The 24,716-nt window shown below is 41.0% G+C and overlaps 1 long non-coding RNA gene across 1 annotated transcript in view; it reads right to left on the minus strand.

The window, feature by feature from the left end:
* LOC123638883 overlaps positions 1-19,806 on the minus strand; it is a 119,157-nt gene extending 99,351 nt beyond the window's left edge. The window contains exon 1 of the long non-coding RNA XR_006735502.1: positions 19,620-19,806. This is a non-coding gene — a long non-coding RNA (uncharacterized LOC123638883). The remainder of the gene's footprint in view (positions 1-19,619) is intronic.
* Between the last annotated feature and the right edge of the window lie 4,910 nt (positions 19,807-24,716).

Below are 24,716 nucleotides of genomic sequence, written 5' to 3' on the forward strand. Positions count from 1 at the left end.
ATTCCTGGGGACGAGAGCCAGGAGTCCATATCCCTAAGATCCTGGAACACAGTTCAGGCTTTTGACTCAGGATTAATCAGAACAATAGAGACTATATTCCCCACATTCAACCACTACTAAGCTAGTACGCTTCAGATAACATGTAAGAGCAGGATACTGCTGGGAGAAGGACAGGAGAGAAATAAAAGTGTAAAGAAATGCTTTATGAGGCACAATACAAAGAGAAGACCTAAAATTCAGAATTAAACATAAATTTATCTGTTTCTGCACTGTAACCACAGGTGTATCTATAAGAATTTAAAGCCTGTGATGCTATGAGGGTAACCATAGTAACCAAAAAACCCACACTCAGCCCAATCTCTAAGTAATTTAACTCAAACCCCCATACTTAAAGCCCAGAAGAAGAAAATATATGCTCACTGCAAGCAAAAAAAAAATCTACTTATTCCAGGCTCTACTGTACTACACCAAATGTCCAGCATTCAACAACAACAAAATATTATGAGGCACTCAAAAAGGCAAGAAAACCACATTCAGAAGTAATGAAGCAATCATTAAAACTAGACTCAGAAAAGATGCAGATACTAGAAATACATGACAGAGAATTTAAAATAATAATGCTTAATATGCTAAAGACTCTAAATGAAAAGGTGAACCACATGCAAGATCAGATGAGTAATTTCAGTAGAAAGATGAAAACTATGAACTGCAATTCATAGCCTTTAATACTTATATGAGAAAACAAGAAAGACTCAAATCATCAATCTAAGTCTCTACCTTAAAAATTAGAAAAAAATTAAACCCAAAGTAAACCAAAGAAAGGACATAATAAACATAAGACAGAAATCAATGAAATTGAAAACAGAAAAACAGAAAAACAATATAGAAGAAAATATTGTGACCTTGGGTTGGAAGTTTTTAGACACAACAACAAAAGGAGGGTCTATAAAAGAAAAAGTGTGGCAGACTTTTTAAAAATTAAAAACTTTTTGCTGCATGGAAGAAACTATTAACAGAATAAAAAGACACCAAAAACTAAGTGAACACATTTGCAAGTCATATTTCTGACAAAGTACCTGTGCCCAGAATATATAAAGAACTCTGAAAACTCAAGAATAAAAAACAAACAACTCATTTTAAAATATGTGCAATAGATCTGAGTAGATATTTCACCAAAGAAGATATATAGATGGTAAATACGCATATTAAAATATAATGTAAATCATTAGTCATTAAGGAAATGCAAATGCAAACCACAATGAGATATTACTAATATTAATAGATATCACTATCCCTATTAGAAGGGCTTTTACAAGAAATGGCAATAACAAGTTCAGGTGAGGATGTGGAGCAACTGCAACTCTCATATATTGCTGATGAAAATGCAAAATGGTAAAATCATTTTGGAAACAGTTTGGTGGTTACTTATTAAAGTTAAACATAAATATACCATACTTTATATAAATGTCAACAAATAAATCAGAACAAGGCAGGAAAGATAGAATGCAACTATGGCAAGTAAACTTAACTGAATTACAGATGAATCAAATAACCACACTGAAGGGGATGGGGAAGAATGTAGTTGGCCTAATTAACTTCAGAAAACAACATTTTGAGTGGATACTTCTAGGCTTAAGACAGGAAAAACTATATGATACTATACACTACTAGCTGGTACATTTGTTTAACATAGAAATATGGGTTAGAAACTCTGGAACTACTATAGTGGTGTATAGGGTTGAACAAATAATTAAATATCTTGTGTACATGAGAGTCAAATTTCTTACGCTAAGAGAAAGTAGTTAAAAATAAGAAAAGGGGATTGACTAGAACAAACCCCATGGTGGTGAATTGAAGTCAGAGATGCCAATATGAAATGAACAGAGAGACAGCTACAGGTAGATGATAGAGAAATAAATATAGGTATGTATGTTTTATGAGTTGGCACCCATACATGTATTTCCTAGCACTATCCACTGAGAGAACCTAGAAACAGCAACACTCCAGTAGCAATAATCACACTTTGCACCCAGACCTTGGTTTCTTAATTACATACTGCAATAAAAAGAACCAGGCTCCTTGGAGAACTGGGCTGGGGCAGGGGAAAATACTCAATTGAGTCTGGGTTATCTCGTGGTGCCAGAAAGTAAGGATGTGCTCAAAAACAATTTTTTTTTTTAATGAGGGTATATTGGAAGGACACAGGAACTAACCTGAAAACACTGCCAGTGGCCAAAATTGGAAGAATCCAGAAACAAAATAAATAACCATAATACTGGATTATAACCCAAAGAACAACAAATAAAATGAGTCCATACTGAATCAATCAATAAATAAAGGAGAAATGACAACTCTTCCTTACAGAAGAATTCCAATTAATACATGTAAAAGGAATGAGAGAAATAGACGATCCCTATTAGAACTCCACTGTAATAATTGCTGCAGGCAAGATCCACCAATGAATAATTAAATCGGTGAGTGAAAGTTTAGGCAGAAACAGAATATTTGCATAATCTTAAAGTATCTTCCCAAAAATATTTAGTAGTTTCACAGGAGGAAAGAAAATAGCAAATTTACAGTGAAGGGTCCAGGCAGACAGGTGATCGAGGTTACCATCACCGGTAACACATATTGATGCCATGTGCCCCCGAGGGCACATCGCCTCTGTTGTAGCCTTCCCGACAATGCTTAACCTCAGTATAATCAAGAGAAAATGTCAAACTTGAATTGCCAGGCACCGCTACAAAATACCTGGCAAGTACTCTTCAAAAAAGTGTCAAGGTGGTGAGAAACAAGGAAAGATGGAGGAACTGTTTCGAAAGGGAAGTGAATAAGGAAATATAAAACTAAAAACAATGTGGGGTCCTGGATTAGATCCTGGAACAGAAAAAGGATATTATTGGAAGAACTAGTGAAATCCAAGTCAGTTCTATACTTTGGTTAATAGTATTGTACCAAACATAATTTCCTGGTTACATAAGCTGTTAGTATAAGTGGATACTACATGAAGGTTATATGTACTATTTTTTGCAACTCTTCTCAGAGTCTAAAATTATTTCAAAATAAAAGAATTTTTTCAAAAGTGAACAATGACTTATGTCATCACCCTAGTCATCTGGAAAGGATATCTTTCCTCCCTGTAACTAATGCAGCATCCTATACCAAAAGCTTGTCGTTAAAAAACAAATGTTGACTCTTTTGCCAATTATTTTCTATTCGTTCTCCATCACCCTGTCAGGATTTTAGCCTCATTCATGAATCCATTGCCTTTTTCCAGGGATTAAAAAACCAAGGGAGATAGAAATCATTCAGATGGTATAGAAAATACAGACTCTTCTGCTGGCTGGAAAAATCCCAAGCTGGGCAGGGTCCTATTTTTAATGTTTGTTGGCTTTTTCTTGCTTGTGCATGTGTGTGGATATGTACATATGTGTGTGTGTACGTGTGTACATGTGCACATGTGTATGGTCACCTGGGCCTGTTGAGACTCATGAATTGTTCTCCGATTTAATGCTATTTGCTTTCTGGGCGTTTGGGCCCTCTTTGATAACTGCTTTCAATGCACTGCTGCACTTTGACCTTTTTCAAATTCCCATTCATTGTAGCAGTTTCCTTGTGGCAAGAGGAAGATTTGAGAGCACCGTGGGGATAACCTCACATGGTTTCCTCAATGGGCTTCAAGGAGAACCGCTCCAGCGCCAGCTCCCAAATGGAGAAGGGAGGTCAAGGCATGTTGAGCTTCATGAAATCAGGTGATTTGGAAGCTGCGGGGCCCACATCCCATCACCTTGCTTCCTAAAGAGCTTGCCCTGGACTATAAACTGTTCTCCTTGAACGATATCTCAGAGTCAACATCCCAGCACTTACATCTGAGGAAAGAGGTTGTATCTGGAGGAGAAAGGAAGAGATGCCTTTTACCACTGGGCTGCCTTATAAAATGGAACTTGGCAAGTGAGTGGGGAGGATGCGTCTCTGACACCATTGCCTTGACTATTAACAGGGAGCAATGTCTGTCCTCTCTACGTCTAAGACATGTGCTGAGGATGAACGGAATAATGAAAATAAAAATGGCCTTTCCATTGAAATGTGAGGATTTTCTCTTTCTTAGCCTCTTCATTGCCCTCGGGGTAAAGTGAGTCCTCTTTCATAGTGGTTAACAAAGCCCAACCCACCTCTTTGGTCACTCCTCTCTTCACATCCTTCATCCCTTCACACTGGACAGTCCCCCATGCACTGTCCACTTTATTGCACCTTTGCACAACCTCCTTCCTCCTTCCTGGAGCTGTTCTCCCTGCTCTCACCTGTCCCTGACTCCCCCTGGGCTGAGTAACTCATACTCATCCTCCAGGTCTCAACTTCTTCTCAACTGCTTCTTCCACTGAGCCTTTCCTGAACCCCACAGTCCTCCCAAATACCCAGAACTAAGTTCAATTAGTCTCTTTAACTACATATGTCCCCTACCAGATCACAAATTACTCAAATGGGAGAATCTGCCCCTTTTTTCACTATTACATGTATCCCTGGCTCCTAACAGGGTCTAGTACACAGTAGCTACTCAATAAATCCTTGTTGAATGAATGAATGAATGAATGAGTCATTGACAGATGAATAAAGGCATGCTTTCAATACAAGTTCCTTGATATAGGTCCTATTTGGAGGATTTAGATGTAGGAAAAATATTCCAAAGACCAGATGAAATAATTAGTGAACATACAAGAGAAAACTGTTTAGTGGAGTTAGTCATTTTAAACAGGGAAGCTTTAAAAAGCTTAAATCCTAAGCTAAATATTATTGTCATTACTTAACACATTAACTGCCATGTGAGTTGTATTTAACTCATGCTAGTTTTGAGCCCCGGGCTTCATGAAGCATATGTAACTCACACATCTTTTCACCGTGGGAGCTGTGAGGACTATTTTTGAAGTTGCATATAACTCACACACAGAAGACAATACAAAATAACAAATTTTTCATTAAATTAAAAGGGATCGTTTTGTTTTCAAAGTTTTTATTCTATTTTCATAATAAAACACGGTGGTGCCAAGGAAAATTGGCCCCAAGTGTGGCAGTCAATGTGTTAAATTACTATTTTAGCAATATATCATAGAACTTACACTTATATATTCTACCTATATGCTCAGCAATTTGCTAGATGCTTTGTACATATTAGAGTTTTGAATCTTCCCCAAAACCTTATGAAATAGACACTGGTTTTTATCCCCATTTAAAGACAAGAAGACAAAACCAAAGAGGTGGAGTGAGTTTTCCAAAATCACAGAACTATTAGTGGAATCACAGTGTAAATCCAAGGTTGCTGGAGTCTAGGATCTCTCCTGCTTCCCTGCCAGACAACCCACCACCAGTCTTCAGGGTCCCCTGAATGCAGCAAATCTCATTAAAATCCAATCCTGGATGAATTCTTGAGTTGGGGATCTGTGTTTTTCCCCATCATCTTTAAACTCACAAGTAAGGCTACTCTATCAATTACAGCTTCTCTCCTTCCAAAGCCAGGGCAACTATTCCTCCCACAAAGCCCTATCTGAACTGCTGAATTTATGTTTTAACACAATTACATAGCTCCCCCTCCCCACTACGGATTCCCTTTTTTTCTTCATTTGCTTCCAATAAAGAGACATTATTTGCTTGGGAGCTTTCCAGGGTAACACGAATCCATCTTTTGAAAACCAGTCCCTGCATCTGGAAAATTGAGTGATGCTTTGGTGCTTGTTTAGCAAGAGAGTCGGTCTGTGGAAACAGCGTTGTTATTTTATTATCTTTAATGCTTTTAAGCCATATTAAGCAGATTTAATTTCCAAAGAAGTCTTTTCTCATCGCCTCTCCCCTCTTTTTAAATGGACAAGTCACTTTCTACTTTAAAGCTGGTTGCCTTCAAAATATACCACTGAGCGCTGATTTGGGTACTTAACCGAATTAACAGCATGGTCCATCTGTACCTTCCCACCCTGCCCTGGCAAAACAGGTGGTGCCTTTAACATAATGAGAAGGCTTTTTCTGATCAGATCACTTCTTATAAAATTCAATACACACATATCCAAGAACCGCCCCAAATCCATCATATAAGTAAAAAAGGCACACTCCTTCAGTCCATAGACAGCAGTTCTCTTAAAGAAGAGATGTCTGACCTCCCCTTGTCCATGAACAGAGAGATTTTTGATCACCCTAGTTCTTACCAGGATTGCTTTTTATTCTTTGCATCAATAACTGCTGTAGCTGGGGATGTTCACAGTGCCGGCGTGCAATAGCTTCAGTAATCATCTCATCCAGAGACCAAGAAACTCTGTTTCTTCACACCCCAGGTAAGATTTGGAACCTTGGGAAAGCTAAACACAGCTGGTATCTGGTTATTTACTTGTGTTCTCTAACCCTGAATAAAGGAAATAAAAATACGCTGTAAACTTAATCCTTCTTTATTTTAAGGATGAAAATAAAAAGAAGAACCTATTCTTGCCCTGAAAGATTCATATATTAAGAGCCCAAATCAGACATTGAAACACATCACAGTGTTTACAGGGGTTATCGATAACTGAGTGAGGGAAAAAGCCAGCACTTTCTTGTGAATTTACTCACCTCAATTGAATTTTTTAAATCAAAAGTTGAATTCGTTTACAGAATGTGTCCTTTAGCAGAAACATACAATTAATAATAAAAGTATAATAAACAGTAATAAAAGTTTATGGAACTGTGAGCAAACCCTATGCTCATTCTAACAAGCATATTCTGGGTCATAAAAGTAGATCTAAAATCGAGAACCAAAAAAACGTAAGGTCTGAAGCTCAGAAAAGATTCAGTGTCATATCGTGTCCTTTATATCTAGCTGGAGGACAGAATCTGTATCTTTTTGGTTAAATTATACAAAGTGGCTGATATGGGATCTTAATGTGGAAACGCTCCCCACATACACAGTGATGGGGACAATCTCGTGGCAAAAGGAAGGAGCTTTGGTTTTACTTTTTCTCTTTTTCTTCTGTTATAATCCATTCATACCCAAGAATTCAATGCTACAAGCAATTATTGAGCACCTACTGGAACAACTGACAGCGTCAGATGGGCACAAAAGGACCCTAGGCAGCTTAAAGTAATAAAACTTTCCCCTTATTCCTGTGCTAACTGAAGATATGTTTGTTAGCAACAGCAAAAAAAGCAAAGTATTAAATTTATGTGTAAATATGTTCAGTCGAAGCTTGTGTGTCTTTACCTTTTCTCCTTTATGCCTAATCATCTTTACCACTACCACTTCAGCATTTGCTCCTGATTAGGGATCCTAAGGGATTCGGAGAAGTATAAGAAATGTGCCCAGCCTTTGAGAATTGTACAGTCTCCTTGGCAAAAATGGGTAGATGCACAAAACCATGAGAAAAACTAAAGTTTCAAGTTTAAGTTATATGTACACGGTCAAATATGCAAAAAGTTGCTGTTAAAGCCTTCTTTCTAAGCTTTAACTGAAGGTGTAGTACAAGAAAGTATATGCTATGTGATTAAGAAAATAGAATCTGAGTAAGGTTATTGAGTAACTGGGTCTGGAATAAACTGTAGAGGAATGAGAGTCAGGGGAATGCAATAAAGACATTGCTGCAGTTAGTCCAGCAGGAGCTGAGGGGGCCATAAACCTCACATCTGAGTCACCTGGGGAGCTTTTGCAACATGCACACGCCCACATTACGCACTGATTCCAACTCTGTAGATCATGAGTGTAGCAAGGGCGTGCGTCTTTTGTAGAAAGCTCCCTGAGTGAGTCCCTCCTTGGGTAAGAACCACTGGCCTAAATTAGGGTACCTTCTCTACCAAGCAGGGATTTTCCTCAAATCGAGGCTGTCTCTTATTAGCCGTGTGACCCTCTGACAAATCTACCGTACTCAGGGGATGTGCAAATGAGTGATATGTTATTTTTTCTTCCATTATAGACATAAATAAATGTTAGGGATTCAATACTGCAAATCTTGAAAAATTAAATCAAACCTGCCAAGACCCAGACTTCCAAAATAGTGATACCAAATCTCAAATAGAAGTGTATTTTGATCAGCTTGCCTCATAAACTATAATGTATTGATTACTTACCATGTGTCACGCACCCTGTTAAACGCTTCACATATGTTATCTCATTCAGTCCTCACCATCACCTTATGGAGAAAGCACTATTATTATTTCCATTTTAAAGATGAAGAAACTGAAGTTCACAGAGGTTCAGTCATTTGCCTATGGTAATACATAGCTAATAAATTGTTGAAGACCTCCGTGTTAAACTTTAAGCATCAGTTCTATAATCAAAAAACAACAAACCAAATAATTCTACTGTAAACAAATCAGCATAAGCCATCATTTTTTCCTTTTCCTCCTAAAAATAATTTTTTTTAAAAAGGCAACAAAGAGATTGAAAAAACTCACCACAGACTCTATTTTTAGTGGAACTGAGAGAAAGGTATCTCTGTAGACTCCAAAAAAGCAGCCACAAAAGGCAATTGGATCAGATGTCACATGGAAGGAAGCGAAGAGGAGATGCATGGAGAATGGTAAGAAAGCTTATCAGTGGAAAAATCGAAGAAACTGCCAACAAAAATATGGTCTCTAATTGTGTAATATATAGAAGTCATAAAAGTGCTACATTTGCTCGCTGCTATTGGTCTGTCTGGCCCCCCCTTAGAACACAGCCACTAACATAAAATACACGTATGTAAACTATATCCCTTGTTTGCACCAATGCATGTGAGAATTTCAGTGGGCAGGGCAGGATCAGTTTGGGAGGAGGTAGGGCTATGCAGACAGTCATACAAATAAGCCATCCCTGCAGGGAACAGTCTGTCTTTATGGCAAGAGAAGGCTACTCTGATCATCTGCCGCACCCTGACACTGAGCCTCCTGCAAAAGAAAACAAAATCCAAATAATGTAATAATGAATAACTAAAAAAAGAAACAAGCACAGCATTAATACAAAAATACTACAGGAGAAAACACAGAGAAGAGCAGCAAAACTTGCCAATAAAGAACTCTCACTAGAAAAGTGTTACTATGAAACAGAGAGAAAATATGACCAGGCATCATACTATGAATTTAAAAATATGAGCGAGATAATCATGTCTACAAAGGAATACTACAAAGCAAAGATGCATAATGTCAGGTTATGAATGGTGAGATTGTAGAAGATTAAAAGTGAGCTGGCAGAGCTCAGTAAGAAATATAAAGCGAAATAAGAAAAATCATAAACGTTCAATATTGAACAAACAAATGGGAGAAAAGACATTATAGGATTTTCGGTAAGACAAATATTAATAGTAGATAGTAATGATACAGGCAAACAAAAATGGAAATAAGGAGTTAAAAAGAATTAATGACCAAGGAATTGGAGTCCATGAAAAATAAAAATGATGGAGTAGAGCATGTATTGGAAAATATAATTGGAAAATATGTAGTCTCTGGCTAATGATGGTTTCTATTTCTGTCATTCCTTATACATTCATCAATAGACTGCTATTGTAAGGAAGAGCTGTCCTTTTCCCTTATTGGTTTATTTATTCAATCATTTATTTATATCAGTATGGATTCATGAGTATTTTATTCTACAGGTTATAATGCAATATGTTTTTATTAACTTTCTTATCCAGATTATCTCAGTTTTGGGTATCAGGAAGATCTTCACGTTGTCTCCAGTGTTCTTTCAAACAAATAATGAAGTCCTCATACTTCCTTATTTCTGGAACCACAATATTTTCAGGCTAATCTTGTATTTTCTCCACTGCATCCCTGGGATCCACTATAGTATTTTTTAAAGGAGTTCTGGTTCCTGCTGTTGGAGAATGACGCATAGAAGCCATACCCTGAGTGCTAGGTGTGCTTATTGTTACTGAAGTGTCTAGCTCTTCTCAGTGGACACAGCTAGGAAATACATGTACGTATACTAACTTATGCATACACACATCTATATTTATTTCTGTATGTATCTGTATATATTAAAAACTATGAGTTCATACTGATATTTTAAATTCTAATCTGACATATCACAGAGCTCATTCTAGCCTCTCTCTTTTCCTTACTTGTAACTTGTTTCTCTGAAAGTAAGAAATATGCCTTCATTATCTATAATACATTTATTAATTTGTTCAATTCTAGTATATACATAAAGTATATTTATAATTTCTTATCATATCCCTATGAGGATAAAAAGTCAATGTGCACAAATCAGTAGCATGTCTATATACCAATAACAGTCAAGTCGAGAGTCAAATCAAAGACTCAATACCACCCACAATTGCTACAAAGAAAATAAAATTCCTAGAATATACTTAACCAAGGAAGTTAAAGATCTCTGCAAAGAGAACTTCGAAACACTGAGCAAAGAAATCACAGATAACACAAACAAATGGAAAAACATATCATGCTCATGGATCGGTATAATCAACATTTTAAAAATGTTCATAGTATGAACTACCCAAAGTGATTTACAGATTCAATGCACTCCCCATCAAAATACCAATGTCATATTTCACAGATCTAGAAAAAATAATTCTGTGCTTTGTTTGGGACCAGAAAAGAGCCAGAATAGCCAAAGCAATCTTAAGCAAAAAGAAAAAAATCTGAAGGCATCACATTACCAGACTTTAAACTATACTACAAGACTATGGTAACCAACACAGCATGGTATTGGCACAAAAATAGAGACATACACCAAATATAAAACCCAGATCTAAAACCATCCATATATAGCCAATTGATCTTTGACAAAACAACAATATTCACTGGGGAAAAGAAGCCCTATTCAATAAATGGTGTTGGGAAAATTGGATAGCCACATGCAGAAGAATGAAACAAGATCCATATTTTTCACAACTCACAAAAAGTAATTTAAGACGGGTAAAAGACTTAAATGTAAGGCATGAAATCATAAGAATGCTAGAAGAAAATGCTAGAAAAACTCTTCTAGATATTGGCCTAGGCGAGAATTTATGACTAAGACCCCAATGGCAATTACAGCAACAACAAAAAACAATAAATGGGACTTGATTAAATTAAAAGGCTTCTGCACAGTTAAGGAAATAATCAACAGAGCAATTAGACAACCTACAGAATTTGAGAAAATATTGACAAGCTATACATATGATAAAGGAATTTTTTTAATTCTGTGTAAACTGGCTGGAAGACAGGGAGAGTTAGGAGAGAGAAAATATGTGGATCTATGTCATGTGATAGTAACAATATTTATTTAAAAAAAAATTTTTTTAAAAACAAGCCCCTCAGAAGGTTTGTTTGACCTCTAGGGAAAGTCAAATTTGAATGTCTTAGAACTAATATTTTTATTTAACACTCTGAATAACTCTTGGGAATTTACCCTATAGAAATTCTTTCATGTGTGCAAACTGTGTTCAAAGAAAGTACAAAGATATTCGCCACAGTATTATTTGTAATAGGCATAATTTTGGAAACATCTTAAATATGTATCAACAGAGAAAGTGGTTAAGAGAATGGCAATACGGACACACTAGGAACCTCAACACATCAGTTAAAAAGAATAAAGTAGATTTGTATGTGTCTTTGTCAAAAATGTCCATGATCCATTGTTACAGAAAGAAATAAAGTTGCAGAAAACTGTGGACAGAAAACTTTTAACTATAATATGATTTTGTTTGCAAATGTAATAAAGATCTGGAAGGATACACAACAAACTGAAAACAGTGCCTCCCTCAGGGGAAGTATGTGGGATTTTAAGGGGAGAGGCTTACTTTTCACTATCTCTACTTCCTATTATTTCACTTTTATTTTTTCTCCTTGCAACTATGATGTATTGCTTTTTATGTGTGAATAAACATACAAAGATTTTTAAAAACCCAATGGAGTGCTGGTGTGCAGAAGCAGCAGCCATCTCGGGGGCTGTTTGCCATTACCTGTGTTCATTTCTTTCAGACCAGGAAAGGCTACAGGAACCTCAGTGTTCTCTGTAGCATTGTTAACCGGGGCACTGCATCTAACTGGCCATACCCTGTAATTGGATCCTTCCAGTAAAGCTGCCTCAATAAAATGTCCCAAGTGCTGCAGCCAAGTGTTTAGGAGGCACATAGGACCCTGGTGGCAGCCTTGGGGGTAGGGGTGGGGGCCTGGGCCTGGGGCCTGGGTCTGAAATGCTGTAGGAGGCATGCATTAAAGTTCCAGCAAGCTTAACTAGCAACAGAGGGGCACGTCTGCATTTTTCATGCAGGCTTAGAGAGACTTGTTTGCAAGGCCCAGGATCCCTGGTGAGCAGTTTTCTGTGGCTTCAGTTACAGCACAATTTCAAAAGTATTAATGCAATGAGACTTTTGTATAACTACATTAGAAAAGGGGAAAAAATTTACGCTGTGGTTTCTCCAGCAGGCATTCACGACCGCTAACAAGGAATATATCTCAAGAAGGAGCTGATGGTCGATAACTATCCCCTAATCTCACCTCACGCAGTACCTACAATGATAGGTAGAGAGGGGCCTGCATCTTCCTGCTGGCTTGGTCTGGAAGCCTGACGTCAGTTCCCCTCGCATGGTCTTTCCTTTTATTTCTTCATCTCCCAGGGGCCCTGAGTTCCCTTGTGACCTAGCAAATAAGCTCTCAATCTCGGTCATTTTTTAAAGTTTCAAAATCCAAGAGCTGAATCCAGATGGGGCCTTTTATGTCCTGCCAGCCTGGAGTCACAGGCTGTTGGTGCCTAGTGCTTGTCTGTCTCTACTCCCCTCATTTACATGAGGAAACGAAGGTCTTCAAGGACGAAATTACATGGAGGTGTCAGTCACAGAGCTGGCACTTGAACTCTGGACTCTGGAATTCCACTCCCGATTTCTGGAGCCCTGTGTTCATTCATTCATACCTTCATTCATTTCTTCACACAACAAATACTTACTGAGTGCCTATTATGTGCAAGAGAAGGATAGCATTGTAGTTAAAAGTGCTGATTTTGGAAACAGATTACTTAGGTTTTCATCCTAGCTCCATTGCTTACCAGCTATGTAATTTTTATCAAGTCATATAACCTCTCTGTATCTCTGTTTCCCATATTTAAGTGGGAAAAATGGCAGAACTTACCTCATAAGGTTGTTGAGAAGACTAAAGAGTTAATATATGGAAGAGGCTTAAGGCAGTATGTAATATAATGATAGCTACTATTGTTATTATTTTTTATCATTATGCACTAAGCTTTATGGAGTAGACTTGGAACACAATAATGAACACAAATAGGCAAGGGCCTACTTTCATAAAGTTTATAGATTAATGGGAAAGAGCTGGGACTTAACCTAATCAGGATAGTCAGACAAGGTTAATCTTGGAAAATAATGCAGTTCTGAAATGTACAGGAGTTAACGAGGGGAAATGGGAACGGAAGAGATTTTTGAGTGAAGAAAAAAAGAATGTGCAAAGGCCCTGTGGCAGCTGGAGCACAGTATCCACATGGAACTGCAAACATTATATGTGGCTGGAGCAGAGATATCAAACGTAAGGCAAGATGAGGCTGAGTCCTGCTAAGGGTCATATCTTCTAGGGCCTTGTAGACCACTTTAATGGGCTCATCACTATCCTAGGAGCAATAGGAAGCCATTGAAGAGTTTTAAGCAGGGGAATGCCATGATCAGATTATCATTTTGGAAAGATCTCTCCGGCTGCTAAATGAAGAATATACTGGAGGAATGTTCTTTCTCATATATCCAGTGTCTCTCCTTGTTGTAAATAGATGGAGGGCATGCGTCCCTGGAAAGAAGTCAGTGATTGTCTTCACAGAGGGAGGTGCAGAGAGGTTGGGTGGGGAGGGTCAGGGAGGGTGCAAACTTAGCCTACTCCCCGCTTAGAGGAGCACACGCCCAGTCTTCCTTCTCCAAATGGCCTCCTTATTCCACCCTCCAGCCATGGGCTCCGTATTCCACCCTCCAGGCACGGGCTCCCACTTTGTTTCCAAATTTCCATTCTGTGTGCTGCTTCCTGGTGGTAAGCACCCTTCGGTCTGCTGAATTTTTAAAAGACAGTAACCTAATTGCCGGCTACTTTCAGGAATATGCAGTGGGTAAGAGAAAGAGCATTGGGTTGCATGTAAAGAACTGGATTCTTGCTTCTGCTCACTAGTTACGTGACCTTAAATAAGTCACTTGCCCTCTATGAGCTTCACGGTCCTCATCCATGAAATGGGCATAACAGTGACAGTTACTTCACAGATTACAGGAAAATCAAAAGAAACAGTGAGTGTGAGAACACTTTTTTGCCAGTGGTTCTCACCCCCAGCTATGCTTCAGACTCTCCTGTTGTTTGATAAAAGAAGGATGTCTTTCCCAGACCCACCGAGCCAGAATGTCCAGGGGTAGACCCCAGGTAGCTGTATTTCTAAGAAGTTTCAGAAGTGATTCAAATGTGCATCCAGGGTTGCAAACCACTCTGGTTGTGACCTTTACGGCACACGCACTGCGGTCCAGCGACACTGACCCCACTGTGGGCTGTTTTCTCCCTTCTTCCTGCTTTTATTCCCACGCATCTCCAAGACAGCCCAAGGAGCCTTTAGTAATGGTAAATCGGACATGTCAACGCTCCGCTTGAATACCCTCCAGTGCCTCTCGTTGCTCTCAGGGTAAGGGACAGATTGACCTACGGTCCTAGAGGATCTGGCTATGCTGACCTCTGACCTCAACCCCTCTCACTCTCCCTTCTCTCCCTCTGCTCTGGTCCACAGTCCTTTCCACTTCTCCAGCACACCAGGTTCCCTTTCCCTGGGGTCCTTTGCACTTGCTGACGCTCGTGTCCAGCATGTCCTGCTCTAGACCTCTGAATGGCAGGTTTTTCCTTAAGATTCAGGCCACCAGGAGACCTTCTAGGCCATCCAACCTCAAATACTCCCTCTTTACCTGTCACTTCCCATCCACTGCAGCACCTGATTTATTTTCTTTAAGTTACCTATCCCTCTCTGAGATTATTCATTTATTTATTTTCTTATTTTTGTCCATCGTCCCTGGCTAGAATGTAAGCTCCACAAGAGAGGGATATTTCACGTGTAAGTGACTGATTTATTCCCTAGTACTAAAAGATTGCCTGGTATGGAGTAGGTGTGTAGTAAATTAATCAATGGAATGAAGAAATAAATGTCCGTTTCATTGTCCAAGGCAAAGGACTTTCACATTTTGCCATCTTCCAATATTTTAGGCAAGCTGTGATACAACCAGAATTTCTACTTTGATTCACTTTCCAACTGCTGAATTGCAATTCCCAAAATTCCAGCCAAGTAGTATCAAGTGACCGTAGACTCAAAAAGGTATCATAAATTGCTTAATATGTGTTCTTCTGGGGCTTAAGCAATGAACTTGATATTTACTGTTTGGCAAAGTCTTTCTGTTTTACTTTGTTGGTAGGTGTAAGTTGATTTTTGCAGCCAAAAACACCTCTTTCTGGCTGGCTTCCCTGTTTTTCCTCCTTTTACTAGCATACCCTGGAGTAGTATAACCAAGCTGAGGTGAGTTATGTGCAGGGAAATGGGCCTTAATGAATAGAAAATCCATGGAATTCATTTGATGTTAGCACATTAACACTCTCTTTGCCAAGTCTTCCAAATTCCAGCTTTTTCCCACAAAAAAATAAAAATAGTGGAGAAAAGGATATCTCTTTCAAGACCATGATCTTGGAAGTACATAAGCAATTCTATCTTTTTTTTTTCTTGTAATGAAATGTGCTCAAAAGCAGCCAACCATCATCCATAAACCCCAGACCCAGATGTCAACAAGCCCCATTGGTATATAGTGTATTAGTTAGGAGCTTGGGCCATGACGTCAGGTGTACTGGGTGCTGCAGCTTCCTGGCTGTGGATCTGGGGCAAGGAACATAGCCTTCCTAAGTCTCAGGTTCCTTATCTGTAAATTAGGGGCAATAATAGCACCTGGATCGTATTGTTAACCATTAGGACGCAATGAGATAGATGCCAGGTGCCTGGTATATTACTGGCACAGAGTATCCATTCTGTGCATGTTGGCTGAAAACTAATTAAATAAATGACATTCTGCTTTCCCTCCTTTTTAGATTCCATTTTCAGCCATGTCCTTCCATGCTACACTCCCCTTCAAGAACAGTGAATGACGGGATCAATTTGGACACAAAGACAGGCCTGGTGGTGACTGGGCTCCAGCCTTGAACCTGGTCTACTGAAAAACAGCTACTATTTCTGTACTGGAAATGTCCTAATGTACTGTAGGACACAGTCTCTCGCCCACCAAATAGAGATGATAGTATACCCTGCAGGCTGAATATGGAGTCCAATTTTTCTTGAGAGTCTGGTTCCTACAAGTGCCATAGCCAGGTCCTGGCCGTATAGCACTAAATAAGGCATGGGCTTGTCCCTATGGATCTCACAGACTCACTCCAAGTCTCAGCTCTGCCCCTTCTTGGTGAAAACATGAGCAAGTCATTGGGCTTACTGAGCCTCTGCTTTCTCCTTTAGTAGACGTGGAAAGGGATGTCTGACATCCCACGCCCTCAGTGCTGAATGGGACTTAAATAAGACAAAGCATCGCTAGTGGTCAGAAGCCAACTCTGGCTCACTTAAGCAGAAAGGTACTTGCAGAGGGTTGTCGAATGACTCAGAGTATCAGCCCAAAGGCTGGAAAACCAGAAAAACAAGCAGTATCCGAGGGACCCACAGCCACTCACAAAAGGAATCCCCTGCAGAGAACACAGCTACTGTTAGATATCAGTGCCATCACCACAGAAAGCTGCAGCCACTGCCACAAGATGCCACCACCAAGAATAATACCCTCCAAATTTATGCCCTGGCTCACAACCCGAAGGCCCAGGTGGGAATGCCCAGTTGGCTGGTACTACATCACGAGCCACTCCCTAGCTGCCAGAGGGTGAAGACAGGGAAACCCAGACCCTGTCAGTTTCCAAAGTGGGAGGGAGATCACTCTCTTCCTCTGTCCCCTGTACTAGAGGGGTGTGTGGGTGCTGAACGTTCTCCCAGTGCCAGATACTCATTGAAGGATATGAAAGTCCTCTGCACACAGCTAACGGTTACATCTTTCTGAATCACACTGACTGCAGAGTTCAACTGCCTGTGAGTGGGGTTGATTAGGACTACAGACCTAAGGAGCACATTCATTGCGCTTTAAAAGAAAGAAAAATGAATTATCCATACTCGAAAGAGATTTACTGTAAGAGCCCATGGGCATTTCCTAGAAAAATACCAACAGTTTCATGCTGTTAGGACAAGGTATTTGTGTAACTTCTGCAGGGGAAACGGCTTATGGCTTTAGTCACTAATATCCACCTGTCATCTCGTTACTGTTGATCAACACCAGATAGCCAGCGGTGCATTGGCAGGGAGCTGCTTCCTCCAGGATCAGCCCTGACCTGAAACTTCTCCTACCCGGCACCAGGTACTTTCTGAAGGCCCCAGAAAATTCTCCAGCCAATGGTTTCTTCGCCTATATCATCCTCTGCCTCTGGTGACGGGAAAAAAGAGTGACTACATGTATGAATTGAGAGCGAGAGGTATTTTAAACACTGCTGGGCACTGCCTTAAAGGCTGCCTTCACTCGATAAATATATTTGTTATGCAGTGCCAGAAAATTCTGGAGGAGAGAGCAGGAGAGGGGAGAAACAATAGCTATCTGTAGAGCCTGAAGTCTTGCCTGGAGTCACTCACCACCCTGGCACCGCGCCAAAAGCACGCTTTTCCCCACTATCTCAATCCTCCAACCTACCCCTTCCCTTCATAATAAGCAGCCTTGAGTGCTGTCATTTAATCCACATACACAGGGCTCCCCAGAGCTTGGAAACTCCTGCAACTGTCTCCTTGATAGGCATCTGAGAAACAAATGAGGAGAAAGGATGTCTAAAGGCTCCATTAACATTGTTAGGTTAGAAACGTTGACAATAAGTCGATTCTTTTTGACATGACTGTCCTGGTAATGAAGGGACATTTCTACATGACTCTTCCTAATGTAAGATAAGATATGGATGGCCTCTGATTTTTTTGACACATGTCCAGTGTATTGAAGGGGTGGGGACTGGTATAAGGAAATAGGTTGTTTCAGTGACACGTTAATAGGAGCCCTGGTTGGGAGATTAATGATAATGCTACCTTGCGCCTGAGTGTTCTGGCAGCTCACCTGGGAATGTAAGCTGGAATTCCTACAAGAGGGGGATAGAAAACCCAAGGGCCTCCATCTAATGTCCGGATGAAGTTCCCCCGTTTGTCCGTAATCCCAGGAAACCACAGGGAAGAGAGGGATTGCTCCTGTTCTGGAATGTCGCTTTTCATCTGCCTCTGGCTGGGTTGCGGGTGGCAGTAACGAGGTGGGCCTGGTTCTGACTTCTCAAAAAGAATGGATCTGCCGGGGTTGGTAGCAGCCCCTTGAGCAGGCAGGAAGGAGGCGAGGAGGCGGAGCAGGGCAAGCTGGCACACCAGAGCTGGAGAGGGCAGAACAGAGAGACAGGAAACAGAAGTTGAAGAACCAGCTCTTTCAGCATCCAGTGATCTTTCGCCAGACACCGAGCCTGCCCCGCAGGGCTCTGATATACAAAACAATTTCCTATTATGTTATCTTAGGTGTAGCTGAGCCTTAGGGCATGGATCTTTGTTTTGTGCCTTCCAAGTGCCTAGAACAGTGCAGGCACATTGCAGGCACTCCATAAATATTTGTTGGATAAATGACTGATTAAAGAAAATTGCTAGAGGTCAAATATGTCTCTTTAAAAAAAAAAAAAACTATAAACGAAAATTAGTCAATTCAATTTCTCTGGCAACTTAGCCACGGTGTGAATGAGAGACTGCATTATATTATTACTATAATTAAAGAATCATCAAAAAGATACAAAGAAAACAGCAAGTACTTTTGCAAAGGTGCGCATTCTAGGGAGGGCCACTAAAAGCAGAAGACTGATAGGTTTGCCTTTTTAAAAGTTGCTTATCCATACACAGGCATAACTCCCTTCTGTAATAATACAGACAGCATTATGAATATAATGAGATAATAACAACCAATGTAATGAGTATCAAGTTCTGACAGTGTCCCGGTCCCGGGCAAAGCAATTTAGATGCATTGTCTCTTTTAATTCTCTCAACAACATATTGCCGCAGCTGTCATGATTATCATTCCTGTTCTACAGATGAGGAAACTGAGTCCCAGAGAGGTTGAGTAATTCCCCCATGGTCACACAGTAACTATAAGGCAACACTGGGCATTAAACCCAGATTCTTCTGATTCTGAGCTGCCACTTCAGGCTCTGTGTCATGCTGCCTCTCTGCCTTTCTCTCCTCACCTCTTTATCTGTCACTTTTCCTCTGGCCCACACTGGCAAAAGGAAAAAAATTAAAGAACGGAAGAAGTAGTTTTAGTCTTAAAGGACTCAAATGTCCTTTCGACCAACCTCCCCTTCACCCCCAGAACACACAATGCTAAAGATGCAAATAGGGGAGCTTTACGAACTCAGAGATGCTCACTGGACACTCTTCCTTTAATGAGTTTAATCTCAAAGCGTTCAGAAAAGGCTTCTCATGGAGTAGCCAGTCCCCCGTGAACCGCGTGTGCGGGATCCGCCGCCTCCTCACCGGGCTGTGATTCATCCTGTTCCAGCCCCGCCTCCAGCCGCCCGGGGCAGATGGTGCCAGATGGTGAACTTACAGCGAGTGCGATCGAATTGCGGAGAGGTTGCCAACCCGTCTTCCTTAGGGCCCTAAGAGTTGCTCGAAGATGCCTCAGGTGTCTCCACGGGATGGGGTGCGAGCGGGAGGGACACACCTCGTCCAGAATGGCTCTGCTTTTCTCTGCTTCGCACCGTGGATTTCTGAACCGGATTTCTGTGTAAGGGCCCGTCAGCTGCAAAAGAGAAAGTAGGACATCACAAGAAGAGAAACCCGGTTTATGAGGAAGAGACCTTGGCTGACAGTTGAGAAACCGGGTCCTGGTTCCTCCCTTGCTGTCGCCTTGGGCAAATCACTTCATCCCTCTGGGACTCGGTTTTCTCATCTGCAAAATGAGGGGCTTTTTTATCAGCTTCGGTGAATGAGTTGTGACAAATGTACCGTGGTAATGTTTCCAGTAGGGCAAACAGGGTGGCGTAGATGGGAACCCTCTGGAATATTCTTGCAGCTTTTCTGCCAGTTGAAAACAAACATTTTTAAAGTTTGTTAAAGTTAAAAAATGGGACTTACAAGATCTAGTCCAGCTTTAAAAAATGCACTTGATACTATCTATCTTTTAAAGAAAGCTACCTTGGTGTCTTAGTCTGGTTAGCGTTGCTGTAAAAGAATACCTGAGGCTGGGTAATCGATAAACAAAAAAGAGGTTTATTTAGCTCAAGGTTCTGCAGGCTGTGCCAGAAGCATGGCGCCAGCATCTACTTCTGGTGAGGGCCACAGGCTGCCTCTCCCCATGGCAGAAGGCAAGGGGACAGCAGCCTGTGCAGGGATCACATGGCAAGACAGGAAGCAAGAGACAGGGGAGGTGCCAGGCTCTTTCCCACAACCAGCTCTCTTGGGACCTAACAGAGTAAGAACTCACTCACTCCCAAGAGAGGAGGTTAATCATTAGGGATCCACCCCCATGGCCAAAACACCTCCCACCAGACCCCACCTCCAACATTGGGGATCACATTTGAACATGAGATTTGGAGGGAACAAAAGATCAAACTATAGTACTTGGTAAATCTTTTTTGAATTTGGCCAAAATTCCAGTTTGCCATTCATTGGCTTTTCACTATACCTGGACATTCAGAGAAAAACTCTAATTTCTGAAACTGTTTTTGATATTGGTTTATCTTATAAAATTAAGTTCATGTGGATTCTGGAGGCATTTAGCTTTGGACATTATTTGTTGTAGAGCCCTAGGTTCCTTCAGCCATCCTTACTCCTTGGTCCTAGGTATACTTACTATATTGGTCTACAACAGGTACCACAATGGTATGTATGCAGTAAACACACACACACATATGTACATATATACTTATATATGTGTATACAGTTAAACTAAAGTTAGATATATAGATGCCTTTATTTTACTATTTCATAATTATAATCCCTTAAAGTCATGCTGGTACTTTAAGTAGATGAAGTAGACAGTTCAAGACTTGGATAAGTTTAAAAAGAGAAGTCTCAGTTATCAAAAATAAATTTTCCATATCAAATTTCGGCCTTTGGTTTTCACCATCATCTCCTTTGTTATTTCCAAACTTCCGGTCAGTGTATGACTATATTTTGCCAGTTCCCAAGTCTCCATGTAAGCAGTTCTTGTCAGAAAACTACTGATGTTCACAAACAATTTTAATACACGTGGGGATTTTGAGAGTACATGGTGACAAGGGGAGTGTGTTGGCCCCAGTGCTCTACGTCACTGAATAAAATGGGTGTTTGCTTCTAAGCAGAGCTTCTAGCTCCCCTTCATGACCCAAAATTCCTTAAGGATAGTTAATGACAATGCAATGGCTTCCAAAATCCCCCAAACACAATTGATTCCTTGGGGTTTGGACCAATCTATAAATTGGGTGTTTGGAACCAAATTGCACAGCTATCACTGACTAAGGTGGTCCTAATGAAATCGTAGCTACTTGACCTGCTTACTTGAAAGGCCTGTAGGAAAAAGAAAATCCATTAATCAATTTGTTTCTTGAAACAACTTAGCAACAAGGATCCCTACAGTAGATTGGTCGCTTTTGCTAATGAGCAAGTTGGATTGAATAGTTAGTTGCATCAACTTAATTTAATTTTTAGGCTATTGATTTTCATTAGGAAGATTCAATGCAACCTTCCCACCTTCTTACAGACATCCTTTTCCCATTGGGACATGCTATGTTTCACAATTGTCCCAGTGGAGTATCTCCAGAAGCCCATTTCAACACTTTAAAATTTATGGGAATCTGTGGCACCCAGAACTTCCTGTTGTTAGGAAACCAAGACAGAATGATTTCTAACCCCCACACTTCAAAGATTAATCCCCAATTTTTTTTAACTCATACTCACTACAATGCTTTTTCATCACACCTTCTGTATATACCCTCTACCCAGGGATATTTGGGTTGAAATTTGATTTATTTTTTTCATTCATTCACTTGTTCAACAAATATTTATTGAGCATCTATTATGCTATATCCAGGTATTCTACCAGGTGCTGAGGATACTTTGGTATATAAAGGAGCCATGGGCCTGTCCTTATGGAGCTTACCTTCTAGTGGGGAGGAGAAATAATTAACAAGTAAATAAGTACATATATAATTACCTAGTGTGGCGAATGCTATGTTGAAACTTGAAAGAGAACATGCAGAGAACAGGAGTGAACCAGCTGATATGTGATCAGGAATAATCAAAACTAGTATTTATTGGGTGCCACTCTAAATACACATATTTTCTTATTTAAACCTCTTAAGACTCCTTTGGGGTAGGTAGCATAACAACCTACATTTTTAAGAGGAGGAGACTGATTAACATAAAGGTTGATGGGTGTATACATACATAATGAGTGCGATGCGCACTGTCTAGGGGATGGACACCCTTGAAGCTCTGACTCGGGGGTGGGGGAGCAAGGGCAATATACGTAACCTAAACTTTTGTACCCCCACAATATACTGAAATAAAAAAAAATAAATAAAGGTTGAGGAGTTTGCCCAAGGACACATAACTAGCAATCAGCAAATTCGAATGTGGAGCCCGGCAGGCCTGCTCCAGACTCAACCACTGCACCACACTGCCTCCCTGGAGAGATGCTATTTGCCTGGGCACCTGAAAGCTTGCAGTGAGGCACGATGCAAGAAGCGGGGGCAGTGCAGCTGAAACAATGTGCATGAAGATCCAGAGGTTAGAAATCTTTTGGTGTTCAAAGAGGCAGGCAAAGCTGGAACATGAAAGGTGAGAGATGAGCTTTATCTTCTGTATGCACATTATAAAAACATTTTAAATATGTTTTTTAAAAACTAGATATATCAGTCCCAAGCCAGAGATTCTGAAACACCCCAATTGAAAGTTACCATAAATGGCCTCATTAAATCATTGCAAGGATAATACTGGACCCCAAATCTTATCAGTGCATACAGAGCTGCTCCCATTCTGCGGGGAGAGCCCTTTAACCGTTTTATTTGGTCTGGTTAGCCGTTTTATATCTGTCCATGACTCCAACCATGAACTTCTTGAGAGCAAGACACTGCCATATTCATCCCTGTAGCCTTAGTCCCCAGCACAGCACGTGGTAAGGAGGAGATGCTCACCAAAGCGGGGGGAACGAGCAGTGCATGAATGAATGCTAGTCAGTAAATGTTTGAGTAAGCGGAGAGGAGAAGAGAAGGGCTTGTTTATGCCTGAATGATGAGGGAGGGTGGGGGGTCAGCGCAGAAAGGGGGGTGGGTATAAAATCATTTGGAAGTTCAAGGTAAACATCCCCAACCCTGACTGTGGGCTGGACTTACAGGTAGCCGCCTTGGTTCTTGCCTTCCCTCTGCCCAGAGAGCACTGTGTTTATGAACCTGTTCAGGGGCAGAGAGTTCCAGCGGGAGATGACTTCAGAAGTGTGATATTTAAGAGCAGGAGGAAGGAACGGCTGGGTAAGGAGGCCGGCCTCTCTTTGCTCCACCTCGTATGCCGGGCTCCGAGCCTTCTCTGCTGATTCCCATTTGTCTTTCTCCTGCGGAATATCTCAGCTTTGCAGTGCCATCTGTTGAGGAGCACAGGCCCAGGCGTCACAGTTCAGCCTGAGGCCCTTCTGCTGCCCAAGGCAGGGAGGCGGCCCTGAGCGGCTGGTGCCAGGCTCGTGACTTCCCTACCCGAGCCAGGCTAAGCAGGCTCCAAAGAGTGATGGATTAGGACCCCGACCGGGCCACCTCCTCTTCTTTCTGCGTCTGGATTGGCGGGCGCTGGCTCCATTGCTGGTCCTCCTTGTTTGTCTGCGTCCTGCATGCTCCCGCTCAGGTTGTTGAAAACAGTCTCCTGGCTTGGATCTAGGCTTCCTGTGCGTTTGCTCTTCCACGTTGTACATTAACTCCTCTCTCTTCTGGCATTTTCAGAAGCCGCCTTTGCCAGGGCTCTAGGGGGTGGCTGCTGAACTCTGCAACTCTGACTAAGGAATACACTGTCACAAAATTGCTAAGAGTATCATTCAGACAACAAAGGGCACAATGCTTCAAATACTTAGATGCTGTTTTGGAGTATGGGGGTCTGTGCATTTGTCCCATTGTGCCTAGGAAAGCCTTTTTATTTCCAAAGCAAAGGTATCTGCCTCCCTGGCATTGACACATAAAAATGCACCCCTGCTCCTTTTGCACGGCAGGTACCCCTGCAATCGACAGGCCACGTGCATGCCCTGGACTTTGCAGTCGGGCTGTCCTCCAGCATCCCAGGCTGGAGCAGGAGCCAGCGGAAGTGCAGGATTGATGGGCAAGAATCTGCTCTGTCATTCAACCTGCATCACCTCCTGCCTGAGCAGCACATTCATCTTCTCAGAGTGCTTTCCTGTGCCCATGCTTCTTCTAATTGGATCTCATAAAACCCTGGGAAACGCGCAGAGTGGGTCTCATCACTCCCTTTCTCATTTGGCTGACAAGATTCGGGGAGGACACACGATTTGCCCAAGGTCATACTTTTTTGGGTGGCACATGATGCAACCCATAATCCAGTGTTCTCTCCTTGGTATCAGACCTTCACTCCACTTTTTCATTTTTCTCAACCATAAAATAATTATGCTTACACGAGTACCACCCGATATATAACTAAATGTTTGATTTTGTGATTTGCTTTTGGA

This window comes from Lemur catta, chromosome 5, assembly GCF_020740605.2.
Source record: "Lemur catta isolate mLemCat1 chromosome 5, mLemCat1.pri, whole genome shotgun sequence".
NCBI lineage: Eukaryota > Metazoa > Chordata > Mammalia > Primates > Lemuridae > Lemur > Lemur catta.